Source organism: Eleutherodactylus coqui, unplaced genomic scaffold (genome assembly GCF_035609145.1).
Source record: "Eleutherodactylus coqui strain aEleCoq1 unplaced genomic scaffold, aEleCoq1.hap1 HAP1_SCAFFOLD_30, whole genome shotgun sequence".
In the NCBI taxonomy this organism is placed as follows: Eukaryota; Metazoa; Chordata; class Amphibia; order Anura; family Eleutherodactylidae; genus Eleutherodactylus; species Eleutherodactylus coqui.
The window spans coordinates 197,140-209,958 of NW_027102247.1; positions in this window are offsets into that span (position 1 = coordinate 197,140).

Below are 12,819 nucleotides of genomic sequence, written 5' to 3' on the forward strand. Positions count from 1 at the left end.
AAAAATCTCACTTACCCAAAGGAACCAGCTTATTCACACTCATGAGGCTCTATTAGACTACATAAATAGGTACGCAGCATGTTCTACTTTAGGGCTCATGCGATGTACTGCCGTGTGACACGTGGTGAATCAGTATATCAGTGAGTATATGGCCGCTCTCTGTGATTTTTTTTTTTTGTTGTCTGACTTTTATTGATCCATTCACATTAGCGTGTAAACACTGTGTGTAGATCCGAGCGAGGAAAAGATGGCAGCTTGCTCTATTTCTCCACATACCACGCAGTGTGAGCCCTATACTTTTGTATGGGCAGCGTATATACAGCACTGTCCATACGCAATACATATGCAACCCCCACGATGAAACAGAGCAGGGAATTAGAAGAAAAAAGACAGTCACACATCGCATGATCGTGTACATGAGATACGTAGTCATGCGCAGTACACTCGCTGCCATACGCAGTCGGCATCACATAGACCGTTAGTACACTACGGGACACCCGCATTGTTTTATGCATATAGTCGCTTATAAATTATATTGGAAAATTTTAATTTTTGATTATACAAGGTATTACTTTTATTTGCTGAGATTGAAATACCCTTCTAAGCCTTCAGTCACAGATGTAAAAGAATTTGGCGGAAATAACAGTGACAACGAACATAGTGGCGGACATAATAGGTAACGCCACCACCACAGCGGGGAAAATATCTATATTATACTATCACATACAGGACACGATCAATGCATGCAACCCGATACCAACAAAAGCAAAATGGTGGATCATGTGAGCGGGAACCGCATACAGCAGCTCCCGGTGACAGCTCCCTGCTCTCGGCTACTCATTCTAGTCGAGAGCAGGGAATTTTTAAATTTCCCGGGCCTCCCGGCTCTCTGTGCATGCGCGTGACGTGCGTGACGTGTCGGGGAGAAGACAGAAGGATCCGGACGCTGCGGAGGACCGGAGGTGAGTACTCTCAGCTCCCCTTACGGATCCGATCCGTAAGGGGAGCTGAAACTTTAATTGTTTTTAACTTTCCATTGAGTTTAACGCGATCGCGTGACCGGGGGTGGGGTCCCGCGGCCCGGGATGACAGCTCCATGCTGTCGGCTACCTCCGGTAACCGGCAGCATGGAGCTATCACGTCCTGAGCCTGCAGGGCTGTCATTCCTAGAGGATGCATAAAACTATGTCCTCTAGGAATAAAGCCCAGCCGGCCAGGACGTAGAATCCCGATGGGGCCGTCGTTAAGGGGTTAAAGAGCCGATTCCATGGGAAAAACGCATTTTCCGTCAGCTCTGTACAGGTAAGCGGAAACATTTGTCCATTTTCATCAACAAATATTTAATTGATTTTCTAAATTATTGATTTGACAAAGTACATAAAATGCAAATCACAATAATAAAGTATATAATAAAACAAAAGAACTGTTGTGATGAGTCTATGGATGAACCTCGCCTTGTTTCTCAGTGGTAACGCGTCTAAATCATATTCCACATTATTTGAAAGATGCAAAATTGGCCAATCGTTACATTTCGTATTATTCGGTTTGCATAATTTAATTCTTAACCCCTTAGTGACCAGCCCATAGTGTTTTTACGTCCTGCCCAAGTGGGCCTTAATCCCTGAGGACGTAAAAACATGTGTCTGGGTGGATGACAGTGATCATGTAAAGTTAAAAAAAAAAGTGTGAAAAAGTAAAAAAAAAGTTTAAAAAGTTTTTTAAAAGTTTAAAAAAGGGGGGGCGGAGCTACCTGATGCCGGAGTAAGTCGCTTCTGAGACGCGCTCCGGCGGCCGCGGCTTCTTTAAGGCTCCACAAGCTATCACAGCGGCACAGAGAGACGTCATGGGGCGCAAGAGAGCCCAGAACACCTCGGGGCGCACTCCGGAACGCAGTGCAGGCAGTTTGGAGCCGTTCCTGAGACCGCAAGCAGAGGCGGCCGGTGAGCGGGGAAAAATCAAGATGGCGCCGACGGGAGGTCCGGCGCGACCTAGCAGCAGCGTGCAGAAGGAGAGAGCCGCTGAGACGGACGACTCGGACGATAGCGCAAGCTGCCAGTCCAGGGAGCCCAGATCCACAAACTGCTCACAGTCGCAGGGAGGATCGCAAAGCAGGTCAGATAAAATCCACCCTGACACGGCAACACCACAGGCCGAGCTACAGCACTCCCCACCAGGCACACAAACAGCAGCGGGGGAGGGGCGGCCCACAAAGGACACAGAAGAACTGGCAGTATCTCAAGAGCCCTGTAGCCCCCCCATGCTCCCCCTATTCATCACCCTCAGGGGCAAACACAAGGGGCCCACGCCAGCACCCTCCACCAGACTCACATTGCGAAGAGGAGCAATGGGATTGGCGCGCACACCTGCGTTCACTCCCCACCAAAAGAGATCTGGACGAATCTCTATATAAGCTCGAACAATCCCACAAAAGAGACATTACAGGTCTACAAAAAGACATCCTGCACGTAGGTCAACGCCTTGGGGAAGTGGAGGAAATACAGGAAAAGCTAATTGACACTGTCGACTCGCACAGAAAGGTCATCCAAGCACAGTCGGCCCAAATTTCGGAGTTGTTTCTTCACTTAGACGACCTTGAAAACCGCCATAGGCGGAACAATTTGCGCATAAGAGGCCTAGACGAAAGGGTCGAGCACAACCAACTTGCCACCTGGGCACAAAAATTCTTCAACGACTTACTGAAACGCCCACCAGAAGACCTCATAGAGATCGACAGAATACACCGCACTCTGGGCCCGCGCTCCGCAGACCCCGCAAGGCCGCGAGATGTAGTGTGCAGAGTGCACTTCTTCCAGGAGAAAGAACAGATAATGAGAAGCGCTAGAGATGCTGGAAATCTACACTACAAGGGGTCCCCCATTCTCATCCTACAAGACCTTTCCCGCCGCACACTTCAACAAAGAAGAGCACTAAAACCACTACTGACGGCGCTGAGAGATAAGGACATTCTATATCAATGGGGCTACCCCTTCCAACTGCAGGCGCGCAAAGGGAACAAAAGAGCAACCTTTAGGTCCCTGGGGGATCTGCCCAATTTCCTGCACACATTCGAACTCCCGATGATTGACTTACCGGACTGGCCCAGACACGTAGGGGCGCTGGCTCCCGCTGTGGGCTCCCCATGGCAAAGAGCCAGCGACAAAACCAAACGCTGACAACCCAGACCCTCTCTTCTGAGATGCCGACCAACTGTCAAGAGACAAACGCAAGCCGACGTCCCCGCTTGCCCACCCGCTCCAGAGACCCGCTGAGACATCACTAACGCTCCTGAGAACGGAGCCACTAAGCTATAGCCTTAAAATGTTATTCTGTTTAACTGTTATATTTGTTCTAGCCGCGGCCGTAACGGGGCACAGCTCCGATGCCAGGTTTCGTTCGTTCCCCAGCAGAGGGTGCAGCCCGGGCGCTGCCACGTAAGGTGTTTTCCTTAAACTGCACTGAGGAAAGTTTAATGGGGCCTCACCCCATATATGTTATATTTCTCCTGTCTGTTTCTGTGTTGTTCTTTCACCCCCCCTTCCCACCTCTCCCACTTGTGCCTTACCCCCCCCCCCCCCCCCCACCCTAAGATTGGTCACCTAGCATTCCAAAACACGCTCACTCAACTACTAGAGATATGGCCAACGTAACAGTCTGCACTTACAATGTTAAAGGCCTGAACACTCCGGGGAAAAGAAGCCAAGTTCTGTATCACTTACATAAGAAAAAAATAATGGTAGCCTTACTGCAAGAGACCCACTTTAAAGCAGACAACATTCCACGCTTTTCCTCTAAATTCTACACCACGTGGGTCCACAGCCCGCACCCCACAAAAAAGGCGAGGGGGGTCTCAGTGGCACTACACAAGTCCTTCCAACATGAGGTGATCGATCAAATGGTCGACCCACAGGGCCGTTACATTCAGGACCAGATCTCCTTCGGGCTGACAACTTTGAGAAAACTGGCTGACTTCGCCGATGGCTCTGACGTGATCCTAGGCGGCGACCTTAATCTAGTGATGGACCCAGGACTGGACTCGTCGGTTGGTAAGTCCCCCATCTCCCACGCAGCACGTCGCACATTCAAAAAAGAACTAAATAGGCTGAGGTTGGTGGACCTGTGGAGGATTTTGCACCCCGGGGTCAGGGACTATAGCTTCCATTCGGCGGTGCATAACAGCTACAGCCGAATAGACCACCTTTTTATATCCCACAGACTGTTGGACCATGGCCCCTCATGCTCCATAGGCCCCTTCCTGTGGTCAGACCACGCCCCTATCTATGGGGGTCTCTCTAGAGTGGGAGGACCTCCCAAAACATTTCAGTGGAAACTCAACGACAATTTGCTTAACGACGCTGTCTGCGCCGGAGACATCAAAAAAACAATAGAGATGTTCGCGGAAACACACAGGGAGGACCACACAGACCCCCCCATTAAATGGGAGGCCCTGAAGTGCGTCCTACGAGGCGTCTTCATCTCCCATGGATCCCGCTTAAAAAAAGACAGGTCAGCAAAACTGAAAAGACTCTTAGAAGAATTACAGACAAAAGAGAGACTAAACAAAGGTAGACCCACAGAGAACACGAAAGTGGAAATCTCCACAATTCGTCAACAAATCCTCTCGATACTCGACCAAAGGACACTAGGATTCAGAGACAAGATGCGCAGATGCGCGTTCGAGTATGGAGATAAATGTGGGAAATGGCTCTCAAAGACCCTACACCCCAAGGCCCCCCTGACTTATATCCCGAAAATACAAAAGCGACGGAGGAGTAGCCCACTCAACTACCGAAATTCTCGAGGCCTTCCGCGAATACTATAGCAGCCTATATAACATAGAGAGAGACCCCGCTCGGACCCCGAGGGACAGTGAAGTCGAGGAATACCTAGACAGCCACGCTCCTGGACCTATAGATCCAGAAGCGTCCGCGGAAATGGAAGAGGACTTCTCCCCCACAGAAGTCTCAGCCCTCATCAAAGAGCTAAAAGTAGGCAAGAGCCCGGGCCCAGACGGACTGACCCCAAAATTCTATAAACTATTCAAAAACGAATTAGCCCCATTGCTGACCAATTCTTTCAATGCAATAAACAGAGGCTGCCCCTTCCCGACTCAGGCCTTGCAGGCACACCTGGTCGTAATACCCAAACCGGGAAAAGACGCTACGGAGTGCGGTAGTTACAGGCCTATTTCACTCCTAAACGTAGACGTTAAACTTTTCGCCAAGTCAATCGCCACCCGACTTCAGCCATACATCCCGAAACTAATACATAGAGACCAGGTGGGGTTTGTCCCGGGAAGAGAGGGGAGGGACAATATAATAAAAACCATGTCACTGATCTCGCGGGCCCGACAAGAGAGGTCCCCATTAGGCCTTATGGCGGTCGACGCCGAAAAGGCCTTCGACAGGGTCGGATGGAGGTTCTTAGAGGGCACACTGGGCAGAGTGGGACTGGGGCCCCGCATGAGGGAGTGGATTATGGCGCTATACGGGAACCCCTCGGCGAGGATCAGAATCAACGGCGCCCTCTCAGATAACATCCCCATACGAAACGGAACGCGACAGGGCTGCCCGCTGTCCCCCTTTTTATACATATTGACGATGGAGTCCCTGGCCAACGCCATAAGAAAAAACGATGCCATAAGAGGGGTTAAACTGGGCCAGAGGGAGCTTAAACTCTCTTTATTCGCAGACGACCTCCTGCTATATTTATCCTGCCCGAGAATAGGGATCCCGGTTCTTCTGCAGGAATTCGACAAATTTAGTGCGATTAGCAACTTCAAAATCAACCTGCAAAAAACCGAAATGCTAAATATCTCCCTCCCAAGGGACGAAGCACACTCCCTACAGGAACTTTTCCCACTCAAATGGCAATCGAAATCCCTCAAATACTTAGGAATACAACTGCCGGAAGACCCCGCAAACGTATACGACCTAAACTTTAAACCCTTCCTAACAAACTTAGAGAGAGACCTGGGGAAATGGAGTCCCCTCTTCCTATCCTGGGCGGGAAGGGTGAACGCGGTCAAAATGGACGTCTTACCAAAGTTCCTGTACATATGCCAAGCATTCCCCATAAAACTGCACAGGGCCTATTTTAAGCACATCCGCTCCCTGATTACTAAGTTTGTCTGGCGAGGCCGCAGTCCCAGACTTAAATACAGAACCCTGACCAGAGACAAACCCAGGGGAGGCCTGGGCCTCCCAGACTTTTCACTGTATAATAAAGCTAACATAGCGAACTGCGTGCTAAACCTGCTCAGGAACCGGAGCTCCAAGCTCTGGGTTGAACTAGAATACGACCTAGATGCCAGGCAGACGCAGGGAGTATTCTGGATCCCGCAGACCTTAATTAGGCGCCTTACAGTAATGTCCCCACTGCTGAACCAGCTAAGAAGAGCCTGGTCGGGCTTTGCAAGGGATACAGAACTGATCTCAGTGCCAGGCCCCTTCACACCTCTACTAGCTAACCCCCAATTTGAGGCCTTCCTACACCGAAAAACCCTAGCGACCACGTCAATAAACCCCGCGCCACGACTAAGAGATGTAATGACAGGAGACAATCTGAAACCACTGACGGAACTATTTGAAGGACGCATCGTTCCACCAGGGACGTGGCTAGAATACTTCCAGCTGAGGAGTGCGATAGACACCCTGGGTCCTGAGTCCCGGGGGGCGGAAGACCCCACTGACTTTGAAAAATTGTGCATGTCCACAGCCCCCATCAGCCACCCAATCTCAGTACTTTATAAGATGATGCTGGACCGGGAGATGGGGGATGGTCCCCTAGACTTTGTCCACGCGTGGGAAGAAGAATTGGGAAGGCACCTGCAGCCGAATGATTGGGTCAAAGCTTTTGCCCTGACACACAAGGGGTCGGTATACTCCAGACTCCAAGAACTAAATTTTAAAATAATCTCTCGCAGGTACAGAACCCCAGCCAGGGGTTGCCAATGAGCAACCAGTTTTTCAGTCTTTATTTTTGTGCATTCCTGGGATCAGAACTATAAGGGGACTAAAGTACATTCGTGTGAAGGAGCCCTCGGCGCAATTTTATGCATATGAGAGCGAATTTGCTTACCCCCTTAGACTCTAATGGAATATCGGGAGCGCAAATGCACGTAAAAATCATTGCGGTTTCTGCGACCGCTTTTCTGCTAAATTTAGCACGCCGTGTGAAAGAGGCCCTAGGGCTTCGGCAGACGAGTGTACACGCCAAGACTATTGTCGCAGTGGAGCGTATTTGTGCATAAACAAGGTTTACAGTAATCGGGTTGCGCTTGAAATGCCAGTTCACACGCGCGTTCACCCCTTTCCGTGGCATACAGTGGCGATGGTCATCTTCTCCCTGCGACGGCCGCCGGGTCACAACCCTTTCCTGTCATTTTTGTATATAAAACGCAGAAAGATGAGGTGAGAAACACCCTTAGGGTCAGGGGCGTACCTAAAGGCTCAAGGGCCCGGGTGCAAAAGTTCAGCTCAGGGCCCCCCCTTACCTTTCTCACCGCGTACCCATACCTAAATCATGCTGCATACAGCTGCAAAACGAATTTCCATACATGAATTAGCCCTATTAACGCGTTTCCTGCACTAGATGAAAATCACACACACACACCGCTTTTTATTGCGGTATACTGCTTCCATTGATTTGAATGCGATTACTCAGACGTGAGCTCGGAAGCGGTGATTTTTAAGCGCTATCTGTCCTGTATTTGCGTTTTCTAACGCACCTCCCCACCCATCACAATTGTAGGGTGCATTAAAACCGCTTTACCATGCGTTCAAAAGTGCTGCTAAAAATTGAGGTAAAAAACCCACGATTTTAAGCTGTGTTTTCTGAATGCACGTCTTAGAGCAGCCCTAGGCCCCGTGCACACGGGCGGAAATTCCGCTGCCGGATTTCCCGCAGAATTTCCACCCATGGAAGCTGCTATAGGATTGCGTTAGAAAACGCAATCCTAGGCAGGCGGCCGCGGTTTGTCCGCGCGAAATCACACGTGGAAAACAAACCGCGGCATGCTCTATTTCTGTGCAGGGATCGCAGAGCCCCACACAGAAACGTCACTCCCCGGCCGCTGGCACCGGTCTGCGCATTTAGGACGGCAACTCCCACAGCCTAGAAGTTTGTATGATCTAGAGCACAGGTGTCAAACAATGCCCGCAGGCCGAATCCGGCCCGCCGCCTATGCAGTAAGTTCCCTCACTCCTCCGTGCTGCTGTCAGTAGGCAGTCTGCTCTCGGCTTGTTCTGTCTAATGCAGACAGTAATAGAGGAGTGCCGATAGCAGACTGACAACGGCCGCGGAGGAGGGAAGGGGAGTGCAGAGAACATGATCTCTGCAGCAAGGAGAGCATCGCTGAGGAGGAGCAGCTGCAGGGTGAGAGCCTTGTGTGTGTGTGTGTGTGTGTGTGTGTATATATGTGTGTGTGGTTTCTGCGAGTGGATTACGCAATTCCGACCCGCTAATTGGGGGGAATTGTGTAATCCAATGCATGCGATTGATCCGTGGATTACCGTTGATCAAGCGCATGCAGAACCCGTAATTCCTCTCCGGTCATGTGTGACCGGCCTAATGTTAGTTCGCTACTTTATCATGTGACCGGGGACCGCTCAACGAGGCCCCCGGTCACTGCTCCAAGCACGCAGCAACCATTGGTCGCTGGGAGCAAGGAGATTTAAAATTTCCTGGGCTCCCCAGCTCCTGCGAATGTGTCCGGCATTTTGCCGGCGGGCGCATACCCAGGAGCTGGCAGGATCCATGGAGGATAATCGCATCTGGATTCAAATGCGGAAGCCTCCGAGAAGATGTTTCATCTCCTCTCACCGATCGCTTCGGTGAGGGGAGATGAAACTGCCACTTTTTAAAGAACTTTTACGTGATCGCCATTATGCATTGGATAACGGCGATCACGTGACCAGTAACCGTATACCGCGGCTCCCCGTGACATCTCCAGGCTCTTGGCGACCTTTGGTAGCCAGCAGCAGGGAGATGTTACATTTATTGGGCAATCTTTCACTTTTGCGCAGAAGCTGGGGTAAGGTCCACGGATCAACATCCCACCAGGGAACAAATCCGGGACCTTGGGTACGTAATTTCATCCCCCTTACGGATACGATCCGTAAGGGGAGATGAAACTTTAACTTTTTAAACTTTTAACTTTTTTTTTTTTTTACTTTTTAACTTTATATGATCACCGTTATCCCAGTCATATCTCCCTGCACTCGGCTATCTGTGACAGCCGGGTGCAGGGAGATTTTGAATTTGCCGGGCTCGCCGGCTTCTGCGCATGCGCGCCACATTATTTAGATCCCACATTTTCAGAAATTAATGCAATTTAGATTAAAAAAAAAAAAAAAGTGTTCGGGTAATGTGCTATTCTAAAATTTTTTCCCCCAAAATCATTTTCATGTGCACTGACACCCCAAAATGGATACCCCTGTTTGTATTGTTTTCAGAAATGTACCCATTGTGGCCCTAATGTTATGTTAGTATGCACAAATAGGACCCAAAATGTAATCAGTACTATGTGGCTTTCTGAACAGACTGTTATGATCGTGTGGGCAGATTTAGCAGACTGCCAACACCATCGTGACCAAAGGACTAGTAGTCTAGTAGTATACATGCACACAGGAAATTCACATGGAATCCATGCCACTGACCCTGTGCTAAAAGGGGGGGGGGGGTCGACAGTGGCCCAACCTAAGCGTAGACATCGCCCAAATAAGAGGGCGGCCCAGCGGTCTTCGGAACTGGGCCATAGCTGATCCTAGGAGCCACAGAACAGGACACACGCATGGCATATAACAGAGACGGAACAGAATACACAGAGATAGAAAACACTGCATACAGAAGCCAAAAATGCAACCACTACTAACAGATAGGCTGATTATAAAGAACAGGTATTACTTGACATTTTAGACAAAACGTGAAGCTAGCGGGCGAACTTCTAAGCTCCTGGTTATACCGCTATTCCCTACACTAACCATGAGTCCAGGAGACCCGGACAATGATCACACAGGAGATCTCTAATAAATCTCTAAACCGCTATAAGCTACATACTGTCCCTGCTTTTCTTCACCACAACTTTAATAGATCCAGACATCTCATTTGGACAATTAGTATGTTTTTCCGAAGCTTTGTTAGCTGTGTGCTAATTTGGTACAGTATTGTGATGGCACCTGTACGTTTGCAAGAAAATAAATAAAAGCTATTAGTGTATCCAAAAATGCCAAATAAAAAATAAAAATTCAAAAATTTTATGTAATCTGTTATCCGGCCTATAAGATGAAATTTTAACACAGCAAATTATTGTCCAAATTCGACGTACGTGTACACACGCGTACGTACATACACACGCGTACGTACGTACATACATACACGCACGTACATACATAAACGCATGTACGTACATACATGTACATACGTACATACATAGACGCACGTACATACACGCACGTACATACATACATACATACTCGCACGTACATACATACACGCACGTACGTACATACATACACGTACGTACATACATACATACATACATACATGCACGTACGTACATACATACATGCACGCACGTACATACATTGTGCATTTCGATCGCACAAACAAAATACGCAGCATACTATATTTTCTCGCACATTCTCATAGGGAAAGAACGCATATTATACTAATTGTCTATTTCACTAGCTGAGATAATCGTTGCGTGTTATTTCTTTGTCTGTGCAAATATGCGTAAGCTCGTCGGAATCCAGCCTAAATGTAAAAATATATCTTTATAAGGCCATTTTCACACTGTTTTTCCTCTCACTACGGTTCCATGTGTTTTTGGCGCTGCACTCCCATGTGTATCCAACATGTCCAACATGTCGGGGCTTCCTCTATATCAGTGATGGCGAACCTTTTAGAGACTGGGTACCCAAACTGCAACACAAAAGCCACTTATTTATCGCAAAGTGCCAACGTGTCAGGGGCGGGGCTGATCAGGACGTATGATTTTACCCCGTCGTTCTAAAAAGGACAGGGCCTCTTTAACCCTCTGCAATCCAATTTTGGATTCGGGGTTGCCTAGGGGCTTTTCTTTTTCTGCCTTATACTATGGCGCCTTCTGCTGGCTAAAGTTAGGGCTCCTTCCCACGGAGGGATTTCCGCTGCGTAATACGCTGTGTAAGTCCGCTGCATTGCCCGCAGCTATTAGGTTCTATTGAACCTAATAGCTCAATGCTCACGGTGCGGAATTCCATCGCGGAATTCCGCACTGTGAAATCACCCAACCTCACCCGCGGTATGCTTTATTTGCCGCGGGTGTACGCGTGGCCGGCCTCCATTCTAGTCAATGGAAGCCATCCGTCACGCTATCTTCCGCTGTAGCACAGCGGAAGATAGAGTAAAAACCGCTTCCTCGCCCACCGCCAGCCGCGTCATATGACCCAGTAGATTTTGGTAGGCCGCTGTCTCCCCCTTGTGTGCTGCATTAAAAATGCACTCAGCTAAAAATAAAAAAAGGTCCAGTTCTGTGGCTTCTCGGAGGAGATAGGGGTTCCCCCACCTCCCGTCTCCAAGCTGCAGTGGAGACTGACTAACATGGCTGCCGGTATTTATACTTCTAAATTGATGACATCACAATGCAGTGACATCAGCCTGCCAGACACCTGGCTCATTTGCATACAGTGTGTTGCAATAATAAAGTAATACAGTAACAAATATAAGTAAGGTAAAGGTATTGGGGCACAATCATTTGGCATAGTTTTGGCGCAGAGATTAGCGGTAGCTTGTGTGCTTGTCAAGAATCTGGCACTAGTTTTTGCTTAATGTTAAATATTCTTTAGGACTCCTTCACACGGGCGCAGCAATCTACAGCCGCAGTGAGGCTGAAAAAAACAAAAAAAACGCGTAATCATGCTATACTTCCGCCATGTATCACGTGATGCATGGCTTCAATTGACTGCAATGGACGCCGGCTGCGCGTTTTCCCGTGGCAATTAGAACATGGCACGATTTCTTTCATGCTGTGTGAACATTTAAAGGCAGTAAGCTATTATTAGGTTCATGAAACGCGGCAGAAATCCATCCGTGGGCATTAGCCCTAAGTCAGTAGATCATGCCTTGACTCCTCTTTTAGGTCCATTGACTGACTTGCCAAAATATATATTCACCTCAATTCACAGCGCATCTATGCTACAAAATCAGCGTGTATACCAGAACTATCCCCCAAACTATAAAGCTAACGTCACACGGACGAGTGCGATATCGGGCCGTGAATCACTCCCTCGCCAACATGCAATTTCCCCGCGGATGTGAGGCATTTTTATCTCAAAACCGCCTCGCATCACTTCGGGTAAGTAGCCGTGCCGGAGGATAGCTAGGAAAGCTGCAAAACGAATTTCCATACATGAATTAGCCCTATTAACGCGTTTCCTGCGCTAGATGAGAATCACACACACACACCGCTTTTTATTGCGGTATACTGTTTCTATTGATTTGAATGCGATTACTCAGACGTGAGCTCGGAAGCGGTGATTTTTAAGCGCTATCTGTCCTGTATTTGCGTTTTCTAACGCACCTCCCCACCCATCACAATTGTGGGGTGCATTAAAACCGCTTTACCATGCGTTCAAAAGTGCTGCTCAAAATTGAGGTAAAAAACCCACGATTTTAAGCTGTGTTTTCTGAACGCACGTCTTAGAGCAGCCTTAGGCCCCGTGCACACGGGCGGAAATTCCGCTGCCGGATTTCCTGCAGAATTTCCACCCATGGAAGCAGAAAAGAGAACGCAGCAGGTTCTATTTTACCGCGGATATCCGCAGCATAGAGCCTATTGTG